This window comes from Oncorhynchus nerka, unplaced genomic scaffold (assembly GCF_034236695.1).
Source record: "Oncorhynchus nerka isolate Pitt River unplaced genomic scaffold, Oner_Uvic_2.0 unplaced_scaffold_5158, whole genome shotgun sequence".
Classification (NCBI taxonomy): domain Eukaryota; kingdom Metazoa; phylum Chordata; class Actinopteri; order Salmoniformes; family Salmonidae; genus Oncorhynchus; species Oncorhynchus nerka.
In genome coordinates, this window is record NW_027036148.1 from 1 (window position 1) to 12,903 (window position 12,903).

The window sequence follows — 12,903 nt, forward strand, 5'->3', positions numbered from 1 at the left end:
TCTATAATCTCTCTTCATATCGCCTGAGATCCCTAAGCGATTGGAAAGCTGCCGCAGTCATCCCCTCTTCAAAGGGGGAGACACCCTGACCCAAACTGCTATAGACCTATATCCATCCTGCCCTGCCTATCTAAGGTCTTCGAAAGCCAAGTCAACAAACAGGTCACTGACCATCTCGAATCCCACCGTACCTTCTCCGCTGTGCACCTGGTTTCCGAGCCGGGTCACGGGTGCACCTCAGCCACGCTCAAGGTACTAAACGATATCATAACCGCCATCGATAAAAGACAGTACTGTGCAGTCAGTTTCATCGACCCGCCAAGGCTTTCGACCTGTCAATCACCATATTCTTATCGGCAGACTCAATAGCCTCGGTTTCTCGGATGACTGCCTTGCCTGGTTCACCACCACTTTGCAGACAGAGTTCAGTGTGTCAAATCGAGGGCATGCTGTCCGGTCCTCTGGCAGTCTCTATGGGGGTTACAGGTTCACTCTCGGGTCGACTCTTTTCTCTGTATATATCAATGATGTTGCTCTTGCTGCGGGCGATCCCCTGATCCACCTCTACGCAGGACGACACCATTCTATACTTTCGGCCCGTCATTGGACACTGTGCTATCTAACCTCCAAACGAGCTTCAAATGCCATACAGCACTCCCCTTCCGTGGGCTCCAACTGCTCTTAAACGCGAGTAAACCAAATGCATGCTTTTCAACCGACGCTGCCTGCACCCGCATGCCCGACTAGCATCACCACCCTGATGGTTCCACCTTGAATATGTGGACATCTATATACCTAGGTGTCTGGCTAGACTGCAAACTCTCCTTCCAGACTCACATCAAACATCTCCAATCGAAAATCAAATCAAGAGTCGGCTTTCTATTCCGCAACAAAGCCTCCTTCACTCACGCCGCCAAGCTTACCCTAGTAAAACTGACTATCCTACCGATCCTCGATTTCGGCGATGTCATCTACAAAATGGCTTCCAACACTCTACCAGCAAACTGATGCAGTCTATCATAGTGCCATCCGTTTTGTCACCAAAAGCACCTTATACCACCCACCACTGCGACTCTGTATGCTCTAGCCGGCTGGCCTCGCGAGCATATTCGTCGCCAGACCCACTGGCTCCAGGTCATCTACAAGTCCATGCTAGGTAAAGCCCGCCTTATCTCAGTTCACTGGTCACGATGGCAACACCCATCCGTAGCACACGCTCCAGCAGGTGTATCTCACTGATCATCCCTAAAGCCAACACCTCATTTGGCCGCCTTCGTTCCAGTACTCTGCTGCCTGTGACTGAATGAACTGCAAAAATCACTGAAGTTGAGACTTTTATCTCCTCACCAACTTCAAACATCAGCTATCCGAGCAGCTAACCGATCGCTGCAGCTGTACATAGTCTATTGGTAAATAGCCCACCCATTTTCACCTACCTCATCCCCATACTGTTTTTATACTGTTTTTTTTATTTTATTTATTTATTTACCTTTCTGCTCTTTTGCACACCAATATCTCTACCTGTACATGACCATCTGATCATTTATCACCCCAGTGTTAATCTGCAAAATTGTATTATTCGCCTACCTCATGCCTTTTGCACACATTGTATATAGACTGCCCATTTTTTTTTCTACTGTGTTATTGACTTGTTAATTGCTTACTCCATGTGTAACTCTGTGTTGTCTGTTCACACTGCTATGCTTTATCTTGGCCAGGTCGCAGTTGCAAATGAGAACTTGTTCTCAACTAGCCTACCTGGTTAAATAAAGGTGAAATAAAATCAAATAAAAATAATTCGTAAAAATCCAACTAACTTCACAGATCTTCATTGTAAAGGGTTTAAACACTGTTTTCCATGCTTGTTCAATGAACCATAAACATTTAATGAACATGCACCTGTGGAACGGTCGTTAAGACACTATCATCTTACAGACAGTAGGCAATTAAGGTCACAGTTATGAGAACTTAGGACACTAAAGATGCCTTTCTACTGACTCTGAAAAACACCAAAAGAAAGATGCCCAGGGTCCCTGCTCATCTGCGTGAACGCGCCTTAGGCATGCTGCAAGGAGGCATGAGGACTGCAGATGTGGACAGGGCAAAAAATTGCAATGTCCATACGGTGAGATGCCTAAGACAGCGCTACAGGGAGACAGGACGGACAGCTGATTGTCCTCGCAGTGGCAGACCACGTGTAACAACATGGGGATCGGTACATCAAAACAGGATGGCAACAACAACTGCCAGAGTTACACCAGGAACGCACAATCCCTCCATCAGTGCTCAGACTGTCCGCTAGGCTGTGAGAGGCTGGACTGAGGGCTTGTAGGCCTGTTGTAGGCAGGTCACAAGACATCGCTGGCAACAGCGTCGCCTATGGGCACAAACCCACCGTCGCTGGACCAGACAGGACTGGCAAAAAGTGCTGAGAGAACAGTCTATGACTAGGTGGCTGGAGTCTTTGACAATTTTTAGGGCCTTCTTCTGACACCGCCTGGTATAGAGGTCCTGGATGGCAGGAAGCTTGGCCCCAGTGATGTACTGGGCCATGCGCAATACCCTTGTAGTGCCTTGAGGTTGGCGGTGATGCAACCAGTCAGGATGCTCGATGGTGCAGCTGTAGAACCTTTTGAGGATCTGAGGACCCATGCCAAATCTTGTCAGTCTCCTGAGGGGGAATAGGTTTTGTTGTGCCCTCTTCAAGACTGTCTTGGTGTGCTTGGACCATGTTAGTTTGTTGGTGATGTGGACACCAAGGAACTTGAAGCTCAACCTGCTCTACTACAGCCCCATCGATGAGAATGGGGCCGTGCTCAATCATCTCCTTAGTGTTGATCACGTTGAGGGAGATGTTGTTGTCCTGGCACCACCCGGCCAGGTCTCTGACCTCCTCCCTACAGTCTGTCTCGTTGTTTTTTTGTGATCAGGCCTACCACTGTTGTATCATCTGTAAACTTAATGGTGGTGTTGGACTCGTGCCTGGCTCTGCAGTCATGAGTGAACAGGGACTACAGGAGGGGACTGAGCATGCACACCTGAGAGGCCCCCGTGTTGAGGATCAGCGTGGCTGATGTGTTGTTACCTACCCTTACCACCTGGGGGCGGCCCGTTAGGAAGTCCAGGGTCCAGAGGGAGGTGTTTAGTCCCAGGGTCCTTGACATAGTGATGAGCTTTGAGGGCACTATGGTGTTGAACGCTTAGCTGTAGTTAATGAATAGCTTTCTCACATAGGCATTCCTTTTGTCCAGGTGCGAAAGGGCAGCGTGAAGTGCAATAGAGATTGCATCATCTGTGGATCTGCTGGGGCGGTATACAAATTGGAGTAGGTCTAGGTTTCTGTCATAATTGTGACTTTCAAAGCACTTCATGGCTACAGACGTGATTGCTATGGGTCGGTAGTCATTTTGGCAGGTTACCTTGGGCACAGGGACTATGGTGGTCTGCTTGAAACATGTTGGTTTTACAGACACAGACAGGGAGAGGTTGAAACTATACTTGTACAAATAACTTTTTTAGTTTGTAAAATGGCCTCTGATGTTTGTAATTTCGCTCACTGCACCAATTAGTGAATATTTAACCGAATGTACATTTCTACAGATGTGGGATATTCATTTGAACCAGCTTGCATCAGCAGGAAAATAACACTGCAACAACAGAAAATGTAAATTATTATGTGGATTATAATTAATGGAATATTTTTTTGTCAGGGTTGAAACATTTTTCGTTAGGGCAAATCAAGTCTGATATTTGAAAGTATAAATTACTAACTTTAGAAGCCTTTTAAACCTCAAATACACTACACGTTTGCATTTTCTGCTAAGCAGGAAAATTCTCAGCAACAAAAAAGTGATCAAATTAAGATCCTACATCTGTAAATAGTTGTTTGCATCTTTTATCTTTTATGTTACTCTATTATAACGCGGAGTCTTTTTCTTTTAAGATATGCATGACATAAAAGTAGGCTAAACTATCCATTCCGGGCTGAGTACGGTATTGTAATGACAATTATAGTCAATACAATATGACAATAATATTATTATATGTTTATTACATGCATTAGTTTGCAGTTTGTAAATGTAGTTGTCATGTTGTATTCTGAATATGTTGATGTGTGAGTAGTAGACCATGTACATACTAGCCTATATTCAATTCCATTGCATTGAATGTTCTTTAAAATAAATAAACTAACAAGACATTGTTTGATATAAATGTAGTTTCCATATAGGCTATGCCGATATTGATAACATATCTCAGGTAAACAAATAAGCTGGTTGAGTTTGGTACAGTCAATTCAGAAGGTAGGGCTGTTTTTAAGCTGCAACAGAGCCCAGCAAAGTGGTGATGTAATGTGTTCTCAGACAGTGATGTCATTGACTGAGATACAGCAAAAATTTAAAGTGACAAGGGCGTTTAAAAAAAATAACAGTGCAATTCTGCATTAGGCCTGGTCAGAGAAGAGTTAACCAGAGGGAGTAGGAATCTAGAAGACCAGTGTTGAAGGAAAGAAAGCACTATTGACGAAACAAGAGCAAAAACATGCATTACTCCCACGTATGTCATTAATGTTCCTAATTTTATAATAATAGTTTCAGTGCAACCCATGGTAATGGCAAATATATGTTTATTAATTAAGACATTTAAGATACAAATCACAAGCACAATTAATGTTAAACAGTAAGAATAATAATACGTGATTTGTGAATAATAAACCCCCATCCAACTGTGATACGTGTGTATTTGCTCAGTGTTAGATATGTAAACTGGGTGGAATGACTCTGTAACCTTAGACATTTAACATGTAGATTAGTTTATAGCTAGTACTGTAGCTTAAATTATATTCATACTACAAACTTGATCAAAATGTGTACATATAGTATATACAGATTTTAGGGTGAATTCCACGTATGTACTTTTCTTTTGATAGTAGTATATCCTGATCATAGATTTATTTTTTTCTGATCAATACTTCCAGGATATATAACATAAAAATAACTTGAGATGTTTAACTGTTTTTATTGGTAAACATCAATATCTCTCCCTGAAACGTGATCCTATTGCATCATTCTCCTATTCTGACAACAGTCCCATTCCCCCAATTTCTCTCTTCTCTTCTCCTCAATACACTATTTCCCTCTATCACTTTTATACTCTCCCCCTATCTTGCTCACGACTCTAGTCTCTCTTGTACTACATATGTTTTGTCATCCTCAATTTTTGTGGTCTCTCTATAAACTTGTCCGTACTGTTACTTCCCTCTTCCAAACGAGGCACTTCGACCCACGCTTTCACCCTCATATAGGCCTAAAGATTTGGTTTTTGGATAGGCTACCTCTTTTTGGACCACCTCTCCACCTAAACTGATATTACCCACATTCAACTCTGAAGATCCCTCCTGTTCTACCTCCATATCTACTGTCTCAACTCTTCCACAATTTCCTTCTCCTGTTTTTGCCCTTCGACGTGTATCCATAGAGGGAGCCTGTTCTGATTCACGGTTATCCGACGATTCGGGAATAGCTTTCCTTGATTCCTTACTTTTTCTTGATTTTCCCTTGACTCTCTTGACTGGGTTTCTCAGTTGCTTTGGACAAGGCGTCATTGTCCGGTATCTCTTCATAGATGCATAGGTCTGGTTTGGTTGATGCACATGATGTTTGATTACCAGATAGTGTTAGTTGTGCGTTCAGGTCCATAGATGTTGAGTCTTGCTGCTCATTGGTTGTAGCGATGTCTCCACTATCGTCTGTGGCTGTACCATGACTTGTGGAGGATTCTGAATGGTGGCAACCTTCAATTTGTTGATATGTTGGTCTTACCACACTATAGGTCACTTCATCTGCTCTTGAAATCTCACTGGTTGCCCCTCCAGCTTCTCTCCCTGATTGGATACTGATTGCCCATCAGTCATTGTAATGTCTGTGTCTGATAGATTGATGTCACTTGTGATTCTATAGAAGAGGGCATGATTTTCCAACATTTTCTCTGAACTTTCACTGACAGAAAATGTGTCGCCATTGGAATCAGTTCCTGCATCATGAGCTATTGGATCATTGTCCACATTCACGGTTTCCTCATGGCACAACGACTCTATTCCGTGGTCTCGTAAAGGTATGAACACTCGCCACTGATTGGTTAAGAGGACCCATTCTGCTCTCCGATTGGTGGATGAAGAACTGCTTTCCCCATGATTGGTTGAGAGTTCTTATTGGTCCTCCTCGTGTTCTTCCTCCCTGCACCTACTCTTGAATCGCTGGCCTCCATCGGTCTGGTATACAGTCATCGAGGATATCTGACCGTGGACCGTTTCTTTTTTATGTTTCATGATACCCTTTTTCTTTCACTCGGACCTTCGTGTTGTGTTTTGTTCCTAATATGACGTTCATGGCCTTTCATATGTCCCTGTCCCTCATCTGCATAAAGTAGTGTCTCTCCAGGGTTGGGAGGTTCTCCTGTGTTCTCCAATAGCATTGAAGAGTCCCCGCGATATGCAACTGTTCAGGGAAGTCAGGAACCAATACACGCAGTCAGTCAGGAAAGCTAAGGCCAGCTTCTTCAGGCAGAAATTTGCATCCTGTAGCTCCAACTCCAAAAAGTTCTGGGACATTGTGAAGTCCATGGAGAACAAGAGCACCTCCTCCCAGCTGCCCACTGCACTGAGGCGAGGTAACACGGTCACCACTGATAAATCCATGATTATCGAAAACTTCAACAAGCATTTCTCAACGGCTGGCCATGCCTTCCGCCTGGCTACTCCAACCTCGGCTAACAGCTCCGGCCCCCCCCAGCTACACGCCCAAGCCTCTCCAGGTTCTCCTTTACCCAAATCCAGATAGCAGATGTTCTGAAAGAGCTGCAAAACCTGGACCCGTACAAATCAGCTGAGCTTGACAATCTGGACCCTCTATTTCTGAAACTATCCACCTCCATTGTCGCAACCCCTATTACCAGCCTGTTCAACCTCTCTTTCATATCGTCTGAGATCCCCAAGGATTGGAAAGCTGCCGCAGTCATCCCCCTCTTCAAAGGGGGAGACACCCTGGACCCAAACTGTTACAGACCTATATCCATCCTGCCCTGTCTTCGAAAGCCAAGTCAACAAACAGGTCACTGACCATCTCGAATCCCACCGTACCTTCTCCGCTGTGCAATCTCGTTTCCGAGCCGGTCACGGGTGCACCTCAGCCACGCTCAAGGTACTAAACGATATCATAACCGCCATCGATAAAAGACAGTACTGTGCAGCCGTCTTCATCGACCTTGCTAAGGCTTTCGACTCTGTCAATCACCATATTCTTATCGGCAGACTCAGTAGCCTCGGTTTTTCTGATGACTGCCTTGCCTGGTTCACCAACTACTTTGCAGACAGAGTTCAGTGTGTCAAATCGGAGGGCATGCTGTCCGGTCCTCTAGCAGTCTCTATGGGGGTGCCACAGGGTTCAATTCTCGGCCCGACTCTTTTCTCTGTATATATCAATGATGTTGCTCTTGCTGCGGGCGATTCCCTGATCCACCTCTACGCAGATGACACCATTCTATATACTTCCGGCCTGTCCTTGGACACTGTGCTATCTAACCTCCAAACGAGCTTCAATGCCATACAACACTCCTTCCGTGGCCTCCAACTGCTCTTAAATGCTAGTAAAACCAAATGCATGCTTTTCAACCGTTCGCTGCCTGCACCCGCGCGCCTGACTAGCATCACCACCCTGGATGGTTCCGACCTTGAATATGTGGACATCTATAAGTACCTAGGTGTCTGGCTAGACTGTAAACTCTTCTTCCAGACTCATATCAAACATCTCCAATCGAAAATCTAATCTAGAGTCGGGTTTCTATTCCGCAACAAAGCCTCCTTCATTCACGCCGCCAAACTTACCCTAGTAAAACTGACTATCCTACCGATCCTCGACTTTGGCGATGTCATCTACAAAATTGCTTCCAACACTCTACTCAGCAAACTGGATGCAGTTTATCACAGTGCCATCCGTTTTGTCACTAAAGCACCTTATACCACCCACCACTGCGACCTGTATGCTCTAGTCGGCTGGCCCTCGCTACATATTCGTCGCCAGACCCACTGGCTCCAGGTCATCTACAAGTCCATGCTAGGTAAAGCCCGCCTTATCTCAGTTCACTGGTCACGATGGCAACACCCACCCGTAGCACGCTCCAGCAGGTGTATCTCACTGATCATCCCTAAAGCCAACACCTCCATTTGCCGCCTTCGTTCCAGTACTCTGCTGCCTGTGACTGGAACAAATTGCAAAAATCTCTGAAGTTGGAGACTTTTATCTCCCTCACCAACTTCAAACATCTGCTATCTGAGCAGCTAACCGATCGCTGCAGCTGTACATAATCTATCGGTAAATAGCCCACCAATTTTTACCTACCTCATCCCCATACTGTTTTTATTTATTTACTTTTCTGCTCTTTTGCACACCAATATCTCTACCTGTACATGACCATCTGATCATTTATCACTCCAGTGTTAATCTGCAAAATTGTAACTATTCGCCTACCTCCTCATGCCTTTTGCACACAATGTATATAGACTCTCTTTTTTTTCTACTGTGTTATTGACTTGTTAATTGTTTACTCCATGTGTAACTCTGTTGTCTGTTCACACTGCTATGCTTTATCTTGGCCAGGTCGCAGTTGCAAATGAGAACTTGTTCTCAACTAGCCTACCTGGTTAAATAAAGGTGAAATATATATATATTTTTAAACATAACCGATTTATGAGATGAGATGAAATGACCTATACTGAACAACAAGTCCACATCAACATCTCATCTTCTGTTCCTCCTTATGACCTCCTCCCAACACTCTTCTTGTAGAGTCATGACTCCCATCCTCCTGTCTTACCCTGGGAACAGAGGCCACACACCCATTTTCCACCACGGCCCAGTCACACGCCTGATGGGGCTTCAGGGCCTCCGCAGCGGTCTCTGCCTTTGTCCAGGGGTCGTCTCTGGCGGACTTGGTGGTGACATTGTGGCTCTGCTGTGCCCTAGTTGCATTGAGCCCAATGGAGTTTTGTTCCTGCCTCTCTGAAGTTATCTCCTGTAGAGCCTTAGCCAACCGTTGGGCTGGTGGCTGCTCCTGGCTCATCTCCCTTATCTCTGCCTGGGACCAGTTGGAATTTTGATCAGGCGTCTCGAATAAATGCCTGGTCTCGAATAACAAAGCACCCCCTGGTGGTTTCTGGAGTATTTTCTTGCTCTTCTCTGTCAATCTGTGTTTCATCCCTGAAAGAATCTGCTCAGGCAGCGGAGTGGCCAGCTCATGAAGAGGCTCCTCCACAGAAACGGGTCAGGCACTTGACTCATTCAAGTGAAAAGGTCTGCATGCATGCAAATACAGGTAACTGCCAAAATAAAGGGAAATGAGTAAATGATGGCTAAAAAGTATAATGAAAGCATGCGCTTCACACAGGTGTGGTTACTGAGTTAATTAAGCAATTAACATCCCATCATGCTGAGGGTCATGAATAAAAATGGCCATTAATAATGACCATTATTGTGGCTACCTTGGCTCAGTGGCTTTGAAAGAGAGGCCTCAAAAGAGGATAGGGGGGTTAAAGTTGTATGTATGTATGTACAGTTGAAGTCAGCAGTTTACATATACCTTAGCCAAATACATTTAAACTCCGTTTTTCACAAATCCTGACATTTAATCCTAGTAACAATTCCCTGTCTTAGGTCAGTTAGGATCACCACTTTATTTTAAGAATGTGCATGGTCTGAAGAATAGAAATAATTACTTAGTTCAGCTTTTATTTCTTTCATCACATTCCCAGTGGATCAGAAGTTTACATACACTCAATTAGTATTTGGTAGCATTGCCTTTAAATAGTTTAACTTGGGTTGAACATTTCGGGTAGCCTTCCACAAGCTTCCCACAATAAGTTGGGTGAATTTTGGCCCATTCCCACTGACAGAGCTGGTGTAACTGAGTCAGGTTTGTAGGCCTCCTTGCTCGCACACACTTTTTCAGTTCTGCCCACAAATTTTCCATAGGATTGAGGTCAGGGCTTTGTGATGGCCACTCCAATACCTTGACTTTGTTGTCCTTAAGCCATTTTGCCACAACTTTGGAAGCATGCTTGGGGTCATTGTCCATTTGGAAGACCCATTTGCGACCAAGCCTTAACTTCCTGACTGATGTCTTGAGACGTTGCATCAATATACCCACATAATTTTCCTAGCTCATGATGCCATCTATTTTGTAAAGTGCACCAGTCCCTCCTGCAACAAAGCACCCCCACAACATGATGCTGCCACCCCCGCGCTTCACACGTTTGGGATGGTGTTCTTCGGCTTGCAAGCTTCCCTTTTTTTCCTCCAAACAAAATAAAGGTAATTATGGCCAAACAGTTCCATTTTTGTTTCATCAGACCAGAGGACATTTCTCCAAAAAGTATGATCTTTGTCCCCGATGTGCAGTTGCAGTGGCTTCTTCCTTGCTGAGCGGCCTTTCAGGTTTTGTCGATATAGGACTCGATTTACTGTGGATATAGATACTTTTGTACTTGTTTCCTCACATCTTCACAAGGTCCTTTGCTGTTGTTCTGGGATTGATGAATCACCCCATTTGTGGTATCGACCCTACGATTCTGAGATTAAGAGGTTCATGCTCAAATGTCTGAGCTTGCCAGGCAGATCAATTGGAGTACTGACTTGGACCGAAATTCGTACAGATATGTTGGTGCAAAAAATGGTGGTCAGTAACCATGTTCTGCATAGCTCCAGTGGCGCATTCGGTTAGCGCGTGGTACTTATACAGCATTATGCAACGAAGCAATGCCGAGGTTGTGAGTTCGATCCTCACCAGGAGCAAGTGCTTTTCTTGAAATCTCTGCCTGTATATATCTTGTCCAGAAAAATAGCATTTATTCAATATATTTCATAAGTAATTGGTATGTCATTGACATAACAGGTCAGAGTGCAGGCACAGCTAGGATTCAAATCCATAGTCTTCTGTATCACCAGCTATGCCTGACACGTCAGCAATGCAGGGTGACAAGCCTGCTATAAAGTCCAGGTGAATGGCTGTTTGCAAAGTGAGTTGGTGCTTCGGCTCAGACAAGAATCACCCCATTTGTGGTATCGACCCTACGATTCTGAGATTAAGAGGCTCATGCTCAAATGTCTGAGCTTGCCAGGCAGATCAATTGGAGTACTGACTTGGACCGAATATCGTACAGATATGTTGGTGCAAAATATGGTGGTCAGTAAGCATGCTCTGCATAGCTCCTGTGGCGCAGTCGGTTAGCGTGTGGTACTTATACAGCAGTATGCAACGAAGCAATGCCGAGGTTGTGAGTTAGATCCTCACCAGGAGCAAGTGCTTTTCTTGAACCCTCTGCCTTTATATATCTTGTCCAGAAAAATAGCATTTATTCAATCTATTTCATAAGTAATTGGTATGTCATTGAGATAACAGGTCAGAGTGCAGGGACAGCTACCATTCAAATCCATAGTCTTCTGTATCACCAGCAATGCCTGACACATCAGCAAAGCAGTATGGCAAGCCTGCTCGAAAATCCAAACGGTTGGCTGTTCGCGAAGTGAGTTGGTACTTCGGCAGAGAAAATAACCACCCAACGTGGGGCTCGATCCCACGACCCTGAGATTAAGAGTCTCATGCTCTACCGACTGAGCTAGCCAGGTACCTCAAAGGTGATCTTGTATTGGTCCGAATATCGTACAGCTCCGATTGTGCAAAATATGGTGATCAGTGAGAGTGTTGTTAATGGATCCTGTGGTGCAATCGGTTAGTGTATCGTGCTTATACAGTAATATGCAGCAAATTGATGACAAGGTTGTGCGTTCAAGCTACACCAGGAGCAAGTATTCTTCTTGAACCCTCTCCCTGTCTATTTCTTGTCCAGAAAAGGAATATTTATTCAATACACTTAGGAGGAGGTTTCATAATTAATTGGTATGTCATTGAGATAACAGGTCAGAGTGCAGGCACAGCTAGGATTCAAATCCATAGTCTTCTGTATCACCAGCTATGCCTGACACGTCAGCAATGCAGGGTGACAAGCCTGCTATAAAGTCCAGGTGAATGGCTGTTTGCAAAGTGAGTTGGTGCTTCGGCTCAGACAAGAATCACCCCATTTGTGGTATCGACCCTACGATTCTGAGATTAAGAGGCTCATGCTCAAATGTCTGAGCTTGCCAGGCAGATCAATTGGAGTACTGACTTGGACCGAATATCGTACAGATATGTTGGTGCAAAATATGGTGGTCAGTAAGCATGCTCTGCATAGCTCCTGTGGCGCAGTCTGTAAGCACGTGGTACTTATACAGCAGTATGCAACGAAGCAATGCCGAGGTTGTGAGTTCGAGCCTCACCAGGAGCAAGTGCTTTTCTTGAAATCTCTGCCTGTATATTTCTTGTCCAGAAAAAGAGCATTTATTCAATCTATTTCATAAGTAGTTGGTATGTCATTGAGATAACAGGTCAGAGTGCAGGGACAGCTACCATTCAAATGTATAGTCTTCTGCATTACCAGCAATGCCTGACACATCAGCAAAGCAGGATGGCAAGCCTGCTCGAAAATCCAAGCGGTTGGCTGTTCGCGAAGTGAGTTGGTACTTCGGCAGAGAAAATAACCACCCAACGTGGGGCTCGATCCCACGACCCTGAGATTAAGAGTCTCATGCTCTACCGACTGAGCTAGCCAGGTACCTCAAAGGTGATCTTGTATTGGTCCGAATATCGTACAGCTCCGATTGTGCAAAATATGGTGATCAGTGAGAGTGTTGTTAATGGATCCTGTGGTGCAATCGGTTAGTGTATTGTGCTTATACAGTAATATGCAGCAAATTGATGACAAGGTTGTGCGTTCAAGCTCCACCAGGAGCAAGTATTCTTCTTGAACCCTCTCCC

At 44.7% G+C, this 12,903-nt stretch overlaps 1 non-coding gene across 1 annotated transcript; it reads left to right on the top strand.

The window, feature by feature from the left end:
• The first annotated feature begins 11,254 nt into the window (after positions 1-11,254).
• trnai-uau (transfer RNA isoleucine (anticodon UAU)) lies at positions 11,255-11,348 on the top strand. Its single transcript has 2 exons — positions 11,255-11,292; positions 11,313-11,348. It is a non-coding gene; the product is annotated as a tRNA-Ile (tRNA).
• The last annotated feature ends 1,555 nt before the right edge of the window (positions 11,349-12,903 follow it).